At 41.6% G+C, this 17,565-nt stretch overlaps 1 protein-coding gene across 4 annotated transcripts in view; it reads right to left on the bottom strand.

Annotated features, from left to right (window-relative positions):
- The window catches only part of LOC145342511 (gamma-aminobutyric acid receptor subunit alpha-2-like), a 235,753-nt gene that overhangs the window by 6,457 nt on the left and 211,731 nt on the right, over positions 1-17,565 (bottom strand). The gene's annotated exons all lie outside the window — the stretch shown is intronic.

Here is a 17,565-nt window from a genome sequence, read left to right as displayed (position 1 = left end):
TTTGCAGGAAAATTAATTTTAATGTGCTTTCCTGACCTTGTGCCATTTTAATTTGCCATTTTTGCAGGTTGGGAAGGCCTTGGGTACAAAATACACAGGCAACTCTTCAGAGGTCTAGGTTTCCATTGTGAAGAGGACAAAAGAACTGAATTCCTCCCCATGCACTTTTTTTTCATATGCTGGTGCAGGATTTGTAAGCCATAAATGAATTGCCTTTTGGGGAAAGCCCAGAGAGGAGTTTGAAATCTGGGAATACAGGTTCAATCCCACCGTGGCAGAGGACAGAATTTAAATTAAATTAATAAAACATGGAATTGAAAACCAGGATCTATAATGCTAACCATGTTGTTAAGAAGGCGTACGGTGTATTGGCGTTTATTGGTAGGGGGATTGAATTTAGGAGTCGCAGTGTAATGTTGCAACTGTACACTACTCTAGTGCGGCCGCACTTGGAGTACTGTGTGCAGTTCTGGTCCCCGCATTACAAGAAGGATGTGGAGGCGTTGGAGAGGGTGCAGAGGAGGTTTACTAGGATGGTGCCTGGTATGGTGGGGAGGTCCTATGAGGAGAGACTGAGGGATTTAGGGTTGTTTTCGTTGGAAAGAAGGCGGCTAAGAGGGGATCTTATTGAAACATATAAGATGATTAGAGGTTTAGATAGGGTGGATAGTGATAGCCTTTTTCCTCGGATGGAGAAAGCTAGCACGAGGGGGCATGGCTTTAAATTAAGGGGGGGTAGCTACAGGACGGATGTCAGGGGTAGGTTCTTTACCCAGCGGGTGGTGAGGGATTGGAATGCCCTGCCTGCTGCAGTTGTAAATGCGTCTAGTTTGGGGGCGTTTAAGAGATCTCTGGATAGGTTTATGGACGAAAAGGGATTGGTATAGGCTAGTGGGTCATTGTTTTTGTAACTGGTCGGCGCAACATCGTGGGCCGAAGGGCCTGTTCTGCGCTGTAATGTTCTATGTTCTATGTTCTATAACCACAAAACAATTATTGATTGCTGTTAAAAACCCATCTGGTGGATTAATGTCCTTTAGTGAAAGGAAATCTGCTACCCTCGCCTGGTCTGGATTATATATGATGCCAGGCCCACAGCAATGTGGTTGACGATAACTACCTTCCAAAATGATTAGCAAGCCACTCAGTTCAAGAGCAAGTAGGGTTAGCCAACAAATTGTGGCCTTGCCAGTGACATGCACATCCCAAGAAAGAATAAATTTTAAAATATAAGTAAGCTTCCATTCCTTAACAATCAGGAAAATGTAAATTTTAAAATTCCAGTGGCATCAAATCACTTTGCTCATGATTCAAACATCATGACTAATTTATTTTCCTTAAACTCTGTGTCATGTATCTTACATGCATGTTGGAACTCTCACTATTGGGTAAAATGGTACTTTAAATTAAAATAAAAATCATACTATGTTGATATGAAACAATTAGAGAACAAGGTGGTATAACAATACCTTGGTCATAGCACAGTGTTTGTAGTAGCCCTTTTGAAAGGACTAACAAATTAGTCATACTCCCCTGGTCTTTCTCCATAGCCATGTAACTTTTCTTCTTTCCAATGCAATCCAATTCCCTTTTGAATATTACTATTGAATCTGCTTCCACTACATTTTCAGGCAGTGCATTTAAAAAATTCTCACCTTTGCAGTAAGATAATGATAAGCAAACCATTGATCAAAATCAGCTTAAATCTGTACTCTTTGATTACCACCTCTTTTGAGGAATATGGCAATGTTATGACTCGGAAGCCACTTGCAGATTAATATCAGGGCTGTTAACCAACCAATCATTGGATTAACCGTTTTCCATCCTGAATAAATATTAATGAGATTATTTTAACATATGTTTGTGAGCATTTGTCTTGGTCCATGGGAATTTCAATAAGTAGTCAAGATGGAAATGGCCATCATCAATAAATCTTCATGGAGTACAAGCTGCCTTATGGAGTGAGTGGAGGTTCACCCAATGGGAAGCAGCTAGCAGGGCTTTTTTTAACTTTTTCTTGTAACTTTTATCTGGACCAGAGATGCAGATCCTGAGCAAGACTACTTGACTGTCAGCTGTGGGAGCACAATAAAGGGTGTTGGTGTTCAGAAACTGGCATTTGGCTGAATTACTACAGGCAGGCTGTTTAATAATTTGAAGAGTTGTGACTGGAACTGAACATCATATTGCTGAGCTTATGATTCAGAGAAAATGATTGACGAAGCATTGGCAGGCCTTTGTGGAAAAGCCATTGATTTAAATGGAAATGTATTAGGCAATTTCTTGGAGCAACAAATCCATAGCTTGAATGAGAATTTTTGTACTGACTGCCCGAAGACAGTACAAGACCAAGCTAAAGTTCCAGGCTAGCCACACGGACTCCTGCTGACTATGGCAAGGTCTACAAGACATAACAGACTACAAGGTGAAGGCATGTAAAATCCCCAGCACCAATGCACATCTCCCTGATGAGCTCAATGCATTCTATGCCCTTTTTGACCAAGAGGTCAGCAAGAGCACGCCTTCCAGCCCAGAACCCTCGGCCAAACCCGTATCCGAGGTCACCATTGCAGGCATCAGATCAACCTTCTCAAAAGTCAATCCACGGAAAGCAACTGGCCCAGTGGGGTACCTGGACAAGCACTCAAGTCCTGTGAGGAATAGCTGAAAGGGATATTCGCTGATATCTTTAATCTCTCTTTACACTGATCTGAGGTCCCTATCTGCTTCAAGAAGATGACTGGCATCCCAGTACCAAAGAAGAGCTAAGCAGCGTGCTTTAATGACTATTGTCTGGTGGCTCTGACATCCATCATTATGAAGTGCCTTGAAAGGATAGTCCTGGCACAAATCAATTCCGGCTTCCCAGATTGCCTGGATCCACTATAATTCACCTACCACTGCAACAGGTCCACAGCACACACCATCCCTCTGGCCCTACACTCAACCCTGGAGCACCTAGATACCAAAGACATCTGCATCAGACTCCTACTTATTGACTACAGCTCAGTCTTTAACACCATTATTTCAAATGAAACTCATCTCCAAACTCCATGGCCTGTGGCTCGGCTCCTCCCAATATGACTGGATCCTGAACTTCGTAACCCAGAGACTGCAATCAGTAAGAATTGGCAACAACATCTCCTTCACGATCATCCTCAACACAGGTGCCCCACAAGGCCCCAATTCTGTTGCACTAGATGACAGTGGAGTAGTGCTAGAGGAGGGTAGTGTGGTCAACTAGCTCAAAGGTCATGGTTAGGTGATGAGAGCATATCTGAATTAGGAGGAATAATACCGGAGATCAGGGATAAGTGTAACACTGATACAGTTAGCTTACAGCGATATGTAATAAACATTAGAAATCAAATTCCAGGTCCCAGTCTCTCCATGAGCAATGTGATCAAAGGACTATTCATCTGGAAATACTGTAACACTTCCAAAATTTAAATACGTAGGATATGGAACTTTGGAGATCATCAAGAGTGAGGATTTCATATTTCCATCCAGTGGCAAGAAAGTATCTTGCATCAATGCAGAAAAAATTTTAATAACCTGACAGGAACTACATAAGTAAAATTCTTAATTTTCTCTTATTATTCTGTATAGTCCTAGTTACTTACACCTCAGCAGTCACAACACTCCACCCTGCCCCACCCTCCCGCTCACTTCCTCCGACACACTTCTCTGCTTCTTCTGCTCCTAATGCAACACATTACACTTGTTTGTTTTCTCACTCTGACCTCTTCACACTCTTTATCATTAGCACACAAGCAACACTATTTGTTTCCGACATCCTTAAAATACCTCATTCGGATAACTTTAGCTCAAATCCATCTTTTTTGCAGAAGAATCTGGCACCAAATAAGTGAGAACAGGCAGCTATAGGAGGAGACCGAGCCACAAAACATGCCCTCCCCTTCCATAACGCATAGTCATAGATTTTGGGGTTTGTTAGGAGTGTGGATTCTGGAGAAGCTGTTGTTGGACATTCACTCTCTCTGCTTTCTCACTGAAATCACAACCTCATGCGGTATGGTTGCTTTCAGCAGTGACGTATCTGACTGTGTGCTTACCCTTGAAACTCTATAAGATGCAGCGCATGTGAGTCGGAGGAGACAATCCTCTAGAAAATGCAATGCCTCACAAACATACTCAAGCAAGTACCAGTTGAGAGACTGAGTAATTTAAAGGCTAGTGAAGTTTAGGAGAATTATCAAGTGCAAGAGGCCAGGAGCAAGGGCAATGAGATAAGATGGCTCAGGGAACGTGTCATTGGAAGGCAATGTCATATTCTTGCCCTGCAACAGGAAAAAGAAGCTGATGGCCTCAAGGACCCAGCCTAAAGAACAGAATTGTTCAATGTACCAGCAATATCTAATTGCAGAAGGTAGCCTGCCAGCTAATTTATGTCTAATGGCAGAGTGTTTCTTAAAATCATATTCATGGGATGTCAGCATCAGTGACAACGGCAGCATTTGTTACCCACTCCTAATTGCCCTTCAGAACGTGGTGGTGAAACATGAACTGCTTCAGTATCTGAGGAGTTGTGAATGATACTGAATATTGTGCAGTCATCAGTGGACATCACTACTCTTGATCTGAAGATGGAAGAAAGGTTGTGGATGAAACAAATGAAGATGGTTGAGGCCTAGGACACTACCATGAGGAATTCCTGCAGTGATATCCTGCAGCTGAGATGATTGATCTCCAATTATCACAACCATCTCTCTTCATGCCAGGTATGACTCCAACCAGTGGAGAGTTTTCCCTGATTCCCATTGACTCGTTTTGCTCAGGCCCCTTGATGCCATGTTTGGTCAAATGCTGCCTTGATGTCAAGGGTACTCACTTTCACCTCATTTCTAGAGTTCAGTTCTTTTGTCCATGTTTCAACCAAAGCTGTAATGAAGTCAGAAGCTGAGTGACCCTGGCAAAACCCAAACTGACCACCCATGAGCAGATTATTGCTGAGTAAGTGCCGCTTGATAACTCTGTTTCTTTTAATTTTTACTCCATTTTTAAAGTTACAAAGCCAATGCTCAGAGTAGACCAGATAGACCCAAGTGTATTCCTTGTTCCAAAAACCAAATTTAAATTCCAGTTGATAATCCCTTACATCAATTTACTGATGATCAAAAGTAGACTGATGGGGCAGTAATTGGCCAGGTTGGATTTGTCCTGTTTCTTGTGTACAGGATATACCTGGGCAATTTTTCACATTGTCGGGTGGATGTCAATGCTGTAGCTTTCCTGGAATAGCTTGGCTGGGCATCCAACAAGTTCTGGAGCATCAGTCTTCAGCAATATTGTTGGAATATTGTCAGGGCCCAATAATTGTCACTTTTGCAGCAATATTGTTGGAATATTGTCAGGGCCCAATAATTGTCACTTTTGGTCCCCTCATTTAAGGAAAGATATTTTTCATCAGAATCAGTTCAGAGAAGGTTCACTAGGATGTCCCCGGTATGGAATTTAGAAGAATGACAGGTGATCTCATTGAAACATTTCAGGATTCTTAAGGGGCTTGACAGGGTAAGTGCTGAGAAAATGTTTCCCCTCATGGGAGAGTCTAAGACTAGAAGGTATAGTCTCAAAATAAATCTCTTTTCTCAGAGATTGAGAGACTTTGGAACTCCTTGCCACAGAGAGCAATGGGGGCAGAGTCCTTCCTGGAACCATAGGAATTGGGTGAAATCCTTAATGAGTACTTTGTATCAGTATTCACCAAGGAGAGGGACACGATGGATGTTGAAGTTGGGGATAGATGTCTGAATGCTCTTCAGAACATCAATATATTGAAGGAGGAAGTGTTGAGTATCTGTAATAACTCCACAGAGACAAAAGTCCTGTCACCAAGTTACTTTATTTACACCATACATCTGTACACAGCCAGCTCTCCAGTAGCTCCCTGCTGAATGGCGCCTGAGAGTCTGACACACTTGCTTTAAAAAGGGAGCATGAGGCTCCCTGATTTAACCATCAATTAAGACTCATCAGTTACTTCTTTTCAAATACCAACCAAATAAACTAACTCAAGTTAGGGCTTGTTTATACTCGAGCAAGCCAACCTCATTAGCCTGGCTGAAGTCATCACAGTATCCTAAATTGCATTGAGGTGGACGGGTTCCCAGGGCTGGATGGGTTCTATTCCAAGATGCTGCAGGAGGCAAGGGGAGAAATAGGCAAGGGGAGAAATAGCCAGGGGCTTCAGCCATATCTTCGCATCCTTTTTGATCACTGGAAAGGTTCCAAAGGACTGGAGAATAGCCAATGTTGTTCCTTTGTTTAAGAAAGGAAGCAGGATAATCCAGCAACTTAAAGGCTGGTAAGCCTTGTACCTGTGATGGGAAGCTTTTGGAGAAGATACTGAGGCACAGGATATATGCATATTTGGAGGAAAATGGGTGAGTTAGTGACAGGCAGCATGGTTCAGAGAAGGTCATGTCTCGCTAACTTGACTGAGTTTTTTGAGGAGATGACAAAGAAAATTGATGAGGGAAGGGCCTTGGATGCAGTTAATATGGATATTAGCAAGGCATTTGACAAGATCCCACATGGCAGACTGGTACAAAATCTAAAATCACATGGGATTCAGGGTGGGTTGGCTACATGGATACAGAACTGGCTTGGTTATAGAAGATGGAGAGTAGTGATGGAGGGGTGTTTCTCAGAATGGAGAGCTGTAGCTAGTGGTGTTCTGCAGGGATCAGTGCTGGAACCTGTATTGTTAGTAATATATATATGAATGATCTGGATGAAAATTTGGGTGGTCTGATTAGCAAATTTGCAGATGACACGAAGATTGGAAGAGTTGCGGATAGTGCCGAGGATTGTCAGAGGATACAACAGGATATAGATAGATTGAAGACTTAGGCACAGAAATGGCAGTTTAATCCAGACAAATGTGAGGTGATGCATTTTGGAGAATCAAATTTAGATATGAATTATAGTGTGAATAGCAGAACCTTTAGGGACATTAACAGGGCATGCAAGTCCACAGTTCCCTAAAAGTGGCAACACAGATGGCCAAGATGATTAAGAAAACATATGGCATGTTTGCCTTCATCAGCCAGGGCATTGAGTACAGGAGTCCGGTAATCATGTTGCAGCTATATAAAACCTTGGTTATGTTGCATTTGAGTATTGTGTACAGTTCGGGGCACCACATTATCAGAAGGATGTGGAAGTTTTGGACAGAGTGCAAAGAAGGTTCACCAGGATGTTGCCTGGTCTTGGTTATGAGAAGAGATTGAATAAACTAGGAATATTTTCACTGGAAAGATGGAGGCTGAGGGGAGACCTGATAGAGGTTTACAGAATTATGAAAGGCATAGACAGGGTGGATAGTTAGAGGCTTTTTCCAGGGGTGGAAGTGTCAATTACAAGGGGGCACAGGTTCAAGATGAGAGGGCTAAAGTTTAAGGGAAGTGTGAGGGTGAAGTTTTTCGTACAAATGTGGTGGATGCCTGGAATGCGCTGCCAGAGGATGTGGTGGAAGCAAGCACATTAGCAACATTTAAGAGGCATCTGGATGTGTACGAGTAGGGGCAAAATAGAGGGATACAGACTGAGTAAGGGCAGGAGGTCTTTTAGTTATGGCATCATGATCAGCACATGTTTGGAGGGCCAAAGGGCCTGTTCCCAAGCTGTACTTTTCTTTGTCTTTTTATTTTTAAGGCTGAGACAGACAGATTTTTGTTCAGTAAGGGGATCAAGATTTACAGGGAAAGGATGCGAGGAATGTCAGATCAGCCATGATCATAATGAATTGCGGAGCAGGCTCCAGGGCCAGCAAGGGGAACAAACCGATCAGCTGCTCCGAAGAGTGGGAGAATCTTGCATTCCTCGCAATAAGAACAGAAGGCAAAGGCCATTTAGCACATCCAGCTGACCTTTCTATTGTAGAACACAATCCACCTTCAGGTTCTTAAATGCCTTGAGAATAGTTCCACATTTTCTCACCACCACTATTGCACCCAGATGGTCATTAATCTTTCTTTCCATGGAGAAGTACTTCCTGACATCAGTCCTGAACTTGTTCTGAGCTAACGCATTGCTGTCACATTCAATTTCATTTCAAGCTTCTTATTGAGTCATCTTCAAGCTGAAAAAGGAGGCACTCCACTACACTTCATGTGGGGAAATAACACTTTGTCAATTGTGCTAAAATAATCCCTTTTAGATGTTCTTATTTGAAAGTAACATATTTCTTACATTTGTCACCTTTTCCCTGGCTTTATTTGCATTCTTAAAGTATATTATTGTATATTAACATACATGTCAAACCAACATGTAAGCATGTGAATAGCTCTTCACAATTGTTAGTGGAGCATAATAATTATTTGGAGCAGCTGTTCATTTTGGTATGCACTTACAAAATCTTTAAGCTTAATCTCATTTGATTCAAACAAAATACAAATCATGAAAATTCCATGTGTTCCACAGTAATAGCCTTAAGAAGTGTGTAAATGATGTTTTTAAACAGATGTGATTTTACCATTGAACTAAAACAAGAAATGCCTATTTTAATCTCAGAAGATTAAAACCAATGCTATGTATTCCAAAAAGCAGCATTCCTGCACATCCCTGGCTGTTTCTGTGTATACTCAGAATCTAGGAATGCTCCAGATTGGAACAAAATATGTTGAAGAATTTAAATTCATATTTCTGATCATTTACTTAGATAACAAAACATACATAATGGCAAAATATAGCAAATGCAATCAGAAAACTTTGGAGACATGTCATCTACGCTTTGCACAAAGAAGCTACATGTATGAACAAGAGAGGGTAAATGGCCAATGGAGCTGTGATTCAGCAGAGCAGAATATGCCTGATTTTCAATAGAAAATATAGGTAATATGATCTTCAAGGTTGCCATCCATGTAGCAAAGACAGAGATTCCAAATTTAATGATGAATTAATTATGAAAATGTTTAGTCACTTTTCTGTCCTCACCAGTACTGTTCACAAAGTGACATTCTATACAGTCACAAAGCGCAGGAAAGGCCCTTCGCAGTGGTTGAATGTTATGTTCAGATGCTCATCCAAATACTTTTTAAAGGTTGTAAGGTATCCGGCCCCCAATACTTTCCCTGGTAGTCCACTGGAGATCCCCATAACCTTCTAAGTGAAAATAATTTTTCTCAAATTCCCTCTGAATCTCTTGCTCCTTACTCTAAACTATGTCCCCTGTTATTGACCACTCAAACAAGACAACAACTACTTCCTACTCACCCTATTCATAATCCTCAGTCATGACCCCCCATCCCCCGGCCTACTCTGCTCTACAGAAAATAATGTAGAGATGCCAGTGTTGGACTGGGGTAAACACAGTAAGAAGTCTCACAACACCAGGTTAAAGTCCAACCAGTTTATTTGATAGTAAACCCACAAGCTTTCGGAAACGCTGTTTCTTCATCAGGTGTGTGGAACCTTCGTCAGGTATGTGGAAGGTTCCACACACCTGATGAACAGCGTTTCCGAAAGCTTGTGGGATTACTATCAAATAAACTGGTTGGACTTTAACCTGGTGTTGTGAGACTTCTTACTAAAGAAAATAATCCAAATTTATCCAGTCTCTCCTTATAGTTCAAATTCTCCATCCCAGGCAACATCCTGGTGAATCCCCTCTGTACCCCGTCTAGTGCAATCACATTATTCTTATAGTGAGGTGACCAGAATTATGTCCCACATTAAGCCCACAACTTTTGTGCAGTGAAAATAACACAGAGGCATGACTCCAGAAGTCCCGCGCCCAAACTCAGCCCCACATTAGTGTGTGGGCGGGGAGGGGGAATGGATTGAAGCAGGTTGAATTTTGTACATGTTTGGGGTACCTGAAAGTTAACACTTTGACAGCCCCAGCTGTTTATAACAGCTTTGAACTGAGTTTATGAACACAATCATTTATTTTCCATAGAACCCTAGAATCCCTTCAATTCAGAAGGGCAGTCTATCAGATGCAAGCCTGAAACCTTCCTCCCCTTCCCCCTCACCCTATCCTCATAACTCCAGGCATTTACCATGGTCAATCTACTTAACCTGCACATTTTTGGACTGTGGGAGGAAACCAGAGCACCAGGAGGAGATCCACGCAAACACAAGGAGAAAGTAAAAACTCCACACAGTCACCCAAGTCGAGAATCAAATCTGGGTCCATGATAACATGAAACAGTGTGCTAACCGCTGTGCCACCAATTAAAGGAAGTTAAATGTAGGGTTCTTGATCAACAAGAGTATTATATTTTTCTGAAATAATGAATTAAACTATAGCTGCTTCATCAATTGGATGTCTAAAACACAACCTGTGCATGTTAGACTTAGTAGGAAAAGGTCTAGATTTATCAGAGTTCTTTGGAAAGATAGACTTCCCTTTTGGAGAGGTAACATGTCCTTTTGGACATGGTCCCTGGTCATCTTTGGGAGATTTGGAAATTTTAAAAGTAAATGTGAATGCGAATAAAAATGGATTAACTCAGCTGGACTGTCCAGTCCATTGGAACTATTAGGAGGGCTATTAAGAGAACTGTCAAGACTCAGAGGAAATGGTCAAGCTTTCAATGTCTCTCAATCTCCTGGCCTTTAAATAATTGAAAAATGTCTGTAGCACTCAAAAATTCAGTGCTTGCAATTTCATTTTGTCTTTGACACAAGCCTTAGAGTTTTCTTTATAACATTAGCACTGCAACATTGATTTCACAACATATCTATCACGGTGGGAGGGTACCTGCCAGCTCACAGTTCGATTGACAGCTCCAAATGCTTACAAAGTCATTGAAGTGAGTCTATGAATACAAATGCTTGTTTTTAATTGGAATTGAAGGGGGTTAAATTTAGTAAATAGTTTATAACAATGAGGGTATATCATTTTCTGAAATATACATTTAAGAAATGTATTTAATCTCAACATGGGTCCTGAGGCTTGCCCATGGTGGTTATTGGATAAGGTGACATGGGAGGTATAAAGAAAAAAGTCAATGGGTAGTGGAGGCCACAGGTTGGCATGAGTTAGCATAGGTGCTATACAGGGCCATGAGAATTGGTAGATGTACATAGGTAGGTTTGGAGGGTATGGAGGATTTTTAAAAAAAATTGATCTCTGAGACATGGATGTCACTGGCTTGCCAGCATTTATTGCCCAACCCTAGTTGCCCTTGGAGGGCAGTTGAGAGTCAATCACATTGCTATGGTTCTGGAGTCACATGTAGGGCAGACCAAGTAAGGATGGCAGATTTCCTTCCCTAAAGGATATTAGTGAATCAGATGGGTTTTTCCGACAATCGACAATGGTTTCATGGTCATCAGTAGATTGTTAATTCCAGATATTTTTTATTGAATTCAAATTCCACCACCTGGTGTCATGGGACTTGAACCCAGGTCCCCAAAACATTAGCTGAGTTTCTGGATTAATAGTCTCATGATAATACCACTAGGCCATCGCTGGGGCATGAGAGGAGTATGAGGGGTCAGGGTTTTTTTTGTTTCATCCTTTTTTTCCATAACTTTGACAAAGTACCAGAACTTTAAGTCTTTCACCTAGCTGACTTCTACATCTAGCCAACAGACACCAAACTCTTTGAGGGCAGTGATTATGACTCTCATCTTGAACAGCACCCCATCATCCTCTCCCCGTCCCCTTATCCGCAACAAATTGAAAGTCTGAACCTGACAGAGAAAATACAAACCTAAGACTCAACCTTTATCATAATTAATTATGATGCAGCAAAATGTGACAATAAGTGACAACAGTTTTTGAGCCTATGCATTTATTTCTTCAGTGTTGGAAACAACATGCATTAATTAAGCATCTTTTCAATTCTCAGGACACCTTAAATCTAGGCAAACCAATGGATTACTTTGGCAGTGTGGTAACTGTTGGTTCTCGAGGCAAGCAAATTTGCATACATCAATTTACCCACAGCAATTTATACGCAGGAATTTACGTGAGACAATTCACATGCAACAATTTACAAACTACAATTTTTACTTAGCAATAAACACTCCATAATTTTCACAATTCATATACAGCAGTTTGCACACAATAATTCACATTCAGAAATTTGCACGCAACAATTTATGTGTAAATTTACATGCAACAATTCTTAGGCAGCAATTGGCACATAATTCATGAGCAGCAATTTTCACTCAATTTGTATGCAGAAATTTACATGGAACAATCTCTATGCTGCAATTTACATGCAACGATTTTTATGCATTAAGAGACATGCAACAATTTACACACAAAAATTCATACACAGCAGTTTACATGTAACAGATCATATGCAGAAATTTAAACTCAGCAATCTAAGTAGAAATCTATACAAAACACGTGTACATAGCAATTTGCACACAATATGTGATCAGATATTTACTCGCAAGTTCATACGCAGCAACTTACACGCAACAGTTCATACGCAGCAACTGCAGGCAACAGTTCATAAGCAGCAACTTACAGACGGCAATGATCCATAAATAACAAATGGAAATGATCAGTACTGGTTGAGGGAAGAATCTTGACTAGAACTGCCAGTTCTCCTTCGAATAGTTCTATGAAGATCATTTTTATCAAATAGAACAGACGGATAGGTTTCGGATTTAAAATCTCACGTAAAAGATAGCCCCATATAATTAATTAAGATTTCTTCAGTCCAATATTGAAATGTTAGCTTACACTCCATGCTCAAGTTTGTAGTGAAATCTGAATCCACAGTTTTCTTGCTCAGGCAAATGCTACCAACTAAGCCAAACTCAAATTTGGTTTAGATGGAGGAACTGAAATAATATCCATGACATTATATTACTAGTTTTTGGATTGTGAAAAAGGGCAATATGATTGTTCAACACATTGTTCCAACTGTGGCACAGATTCGTTGGTTGTGGGCTGATCCCAAAATAACACACAGTGTAAAGTGACAGTCTCCAATGCATTATTACCACATGATGAGTCGCTGAGCAAAGTCTTTACATTATTCCACTTGGAGAGGAGTGTCATTTCAAGCCAATTTTTCCAATTCTTAGTTTCATGTGAAAATTTTTTTAAATGCCATTGATTTTAGTTTTTAAAATTGTGTGGGCCTCTTCATTAAGTATTTATGAACTGAGAGGAGGCCCTTTAAGCTTGAATAGGTTTATAATTTAAAGCTAAAATTAATTTGGAATTAAGAAGCATTTAGCATAAATTTGTGCTAGTTCTTTACTTGACGTTTAATGTAGCGAAGCATTGGAAAAGGCATTTGTTGGCCCACTCCAATTTTCCAATTAGTGCACCATGCGTATTCTATATCCAAAGGCTGAATTTTCCACTGCACAGATGGAGGTGGAGCAGTCATTAGTTTTGCTCCCATGGGGTCGAGAACCCAGGGGACACTGTCTAGAAAACGTCATCAGAGCAGGAGTACAAAACCACGTGCAGAATAAACAAAGTTGCGTCTATATTGTGTCTTTCATGACCACCAGACATTCAGTGGTTTAAACTGATTCAGAGGGGGGGTGGGATCCTGGGTAGAGGGGGTGAAAGTGAGGGGGGCATAGAAGGGGACGGCATTGCAAGGCATTGTGGGGGTGGGGCAGAGCGAGGTTTGAAATGTATATACTTTAACGCGAGGAGTATTCGCAATAAAGTGGATGAACTTGCAGCGTGGACCAGTACCTGGGACTTTGATGTTGTGGCCATTTCAGAGACGTGGATAGAGCAGGGTCAGGAATGGATGTTGCAGGTGCCGGGGTACAAGTGCTTTAGTCGGAGTAGAGAAGGAGGTAGAAGGGGGGGTGGAGTAGCATTATTGGTCAAGGACTATATCACAGTGTCAGAGAGGAAGTTTAATGAGGACTTGTCTGTTGAGGTAGTATGGGCAGAAATTAGAAATAGGAGAGGAGAGGTCACCCTGTTGGGAGTCTTTTATAGACCTCCAAAAAGTTCTAGAGAGGTTGAGGAAAGGATTGCAGAGACGATCCTGGTTAGGAGTGAAAGTAATAGGGTAATTGTTATGGGGGATTTTAACTTTACTAACATTGATTGGAATTGTTATAGCTCTAGCTCGTCAGAGGGGTCAGTTTTTGTTCAGAGTGTGCAGGAAGGTTTTTTGACTCAATATGTAGATAGGCCAACTAGAGGTGAGGCTATATTAGACTTGGTGCTGGGAAATGAGCCGGACCAGGTGCTAGACTTGGAAGTTGGTGTGCTTTTTGGTGATAGTGACCACAATTCGGTTACGTTCACCTTAGTGATGGAAAGGGATAGGCATGAACCTCGGGTCAGTAGTTTTAGCTGGGGGAAGGGTAATTATGAGGCCATTAGGAGAGAATTAGGAAGCATTGATTGGACTAGGAGATTACAGGGACTAGGAACGTCTGAAATGTGGAGTTTTTTCAAGGAGCAGCTACTGTGGGTCTGTGATAGGTATGTGCCTGTCAGGCAAGGAGGAATTGTTAGGGCTAGGGAACCGTGGTGCACAAAAAAAGTTGATTTGTTGGTTAGGAAGAAGAAGGAGGCCTATGTTCGGATGAGGCTTGAGGGCTCGGGTAGTGCAGTAGAAAGCTTTAGATTGGCTAGGAGGGAGTTGAAGAGGGAGTTAAGAAGGGCTAGAAGAGGGCATGAGATGACTTTGGCTGATAGGATTAAGGAGAATCCTAAGGCATTCTATAGGTATGTCAAGAACAGAAGGTTGGTTAGGGCAAGATTAGGGCCAGTTACAGACAGTAGGGGGAAGTTGTGTGTGGAACCGGAAGAGATTGGAGAGGCATTGAACCATTATTTCTCTTCGGTGTTCACGCAGGACGATATGAATGTAGCTGAGGAGGTCACTGGGGTGAAGGGGTGTAAAATAGAAAGTATTGTAGTTGATACAGAGGATGTTTTGGATATTCTAGATGGGTTGAAAATAGATAAGTCCCCTGGTCCGGACGGGATTTACCCTAGGATTCTATGGGAGGCAAGAGAGGTGATTGCAGAGCCACTGGCTCTGATCTTCAGGTCGTCGTTGGTCTCTGGTATAGTACCGGAAGATTGGAGGACTGCGAATGTTGTCCCATTGTTTAAGAAGGGGAGCAGAGAATTCCCTGGGAATTACAGACCAGTGAGTCTTACTTCTGTAGTGGGCAAGGTTTTAGAAAGAATTATTAGGGATAGGATTTATAGTTATTTGGAGAGTAATGAATTGATTAGAGATAGTCAGCATGGTTTTGTAGCGGGAAGGTCGTGCCTTACTAACCTTATTGAGTTCTTTGAGAAGGTGACCAAAGAGGTGGATAGGGGTAAGGCAGTAGATGTGGTATATATGGATTTTAGTAAGGCGTTTGATAAGGTTCACCATGGTATGCTTCTGCAGAAAATGCAGATGTATGGGATTGGTGGTAATTTAGGTACTTGGATCAGGAATTGGTTAGCAGATAGGAGACAGAGGGTGGTGGTTGATGGTAATTATTCATCATGGAGTGCGGTTACGAGTGGTGTGCCTCAGGGATCTGTTTTGGGGCCACTGCTGTTTGTAATCTTTATTAATGATCTGGATGAGGGTATAGTTGGGTGGATTAGTAAGTTTGCTGATGACACCAAAGTCGGAGGTGTGGTAGATTGTGAGGAAGGGTGTCGAAGTTTGCAGGGTGACTTGGACAGGTTGCAGAGCTGGGCCGCGAGGTGGCGGATGGAGTTTAATGCGGAGAAGTGTGAGGTAATCCATTTCGGTAGGACTAACAGATGTGTTGAGTATAGGGCTAACGGGAGGACTTTGAATAGAGTGGAGGAGCAGAGGGATCTAGGTGTATGTGTACATAGATCCCTGAAAGTTGGGAATCAAGTAGATAAGGTTGTTAAGAAGGCGTACGGTGTCTTGGCGTTTATTGGTAGGGGGATTGAATTTAGGAGTCGCAGCGTCATGTTGCAACTGTACACAACTCTGGTGCGGCCGCACTTGGAGTACTGTGTGCAGTTCTGGTCCCCACATTACAGGAAGGATGTGGAGGCTTTGGAGAGGGTGCAGAGGAGGTTTACCAGGATGTTGCCTGGTATGCAGGGGAGGTCCTATGAGGAGAGACTGAGGGATTTGGGGTTGTTTTCACTGGAAAGAAGGCGGCTAAGAGGGGATCTTATAGAAACATATAAGATGATTAGAGGTTTAGATAGGGTGGATGGTGATAGCCTGTTTCCTCGGATGGAGAAATCTAGCACGAGGGGGCATGGCTTTAAATTAAGGGGGGGTAGTTATAGGACGGATGTCAGGGGCAGGTTCTTTACCCAGAGGGTGGTGAGGGACTGGAATGCCCTGCCTGCTGCAGTTGTAAATGCGCCTAGTTTGGGGGCGTTTAAGAGATTGGTGGATAGGTTTATGGACGAAAAGGGATTGGTTTAGATTAGTGGGTCAATGTTTTTTTTTAAAAATAAGACTGGTCGGCGCAACATTGTGGGCCGAAGGGCCTGTTCCGCGCTGTAATGTTCTATGTTCTATGTTCTAATATTCTTTATAGTCATTAAAGTATAGTCACACTTGTAATGTAGGAAATGCAGCTGATAATTTGCATACATCAAACTACACAGAGTGTTATAAAGGCACATCAGGGATTGTGCAATCATGTTTTGGGTTCATTTGAAGGAATGAAGCTATATTATGCAGTTTTTACAGGCAATGTGTAATTCAACTGCCATTGACACATCAGCCAATGCAGGCTGACCTAGAAAGCAATGCGCCAGTGTATTTTTATACATATACCCAAAAATTGCACACCTTTTAAAATTCTAGGCAAGACATTTGGCACCAGAGGACACTAGAAGCACCAAGCATAGAGCAAAAGCTGGGCCAGATGGTTCCACATCATTAGAAGATGCAACCAAAGGTCAGACACATACAGAATGGCATGAACATCACCAAATCAAAATGCACAAAATGACTAGCCAGGTAGACCCATTGTCATCTCCAACTCTCAGCTAAACAATTAAACTCACTCCTCCACTGGGGTTAAAGCCCAGTCCCCTGGCCTGAAAACTCGCACACACACAAAAACACACACACACATTCAAGCATTAACTGGTTAAATATGGCATGTGTGCATGTGTTTTTGTGCATGTGTGCGTTATTAGAGTAATGAAGCTTTTAATTAGAAAAGTAATAGTTCAATTAAATGGAAACAGATAAATAAAAATTATGAGCATTTTAATAGTAATATGCATTTTTTTTCTTGATACCAAGACATAATAAAATGTCACTTGATCACAAATCACAGCAGGAGTGCAAGTCTGACTGAAGTGTAAAATGAGTGTTCAGCCTAGTTTATTGCTGTATTGACTTTCTTTAAGGGTTACATTTTATATTTTATTAAAAATGTTACATGTACTTATACTAAATCTAAGGGCCAGGTCATTGGTATATGTGGTTCAGAAAATATTATCGGTTCAACAACCAATTTTAACTTTCAGTATTGAGATGTGGATCATTTCTGATCTATTCGATTATTGCTGCTCCTTCCCACACCTGGAATGACTCCCCCAGCAGTCTGTCTTCTCTACCAGCATTGTGGGTGTACAATGGACATGGACCACATGGACAGCAGCAGTTTATCATCACCTTC

Source organism: Carcharhinus amblyrhynchos, chromosome 1 (assembly GCF_965287045.1).
Source record: "Carcharhinus amblyrhynchos chromosome 1, sCarAmb.v2.hapA, whole genome shotgun sequence".
Classification (NCBI taxonomy): Eukaryota; Metazoa; Chordata; class Chondrichthyes; order Carcharhiniformes; family Carcharhinidae; genus Carcharhinus; species Carcharhinus amblyrhynchos.
Note: the sequence above shows the minus strand (reverse complement) of the source record. Positions and strands in the feature narration are given on the sequence as shown.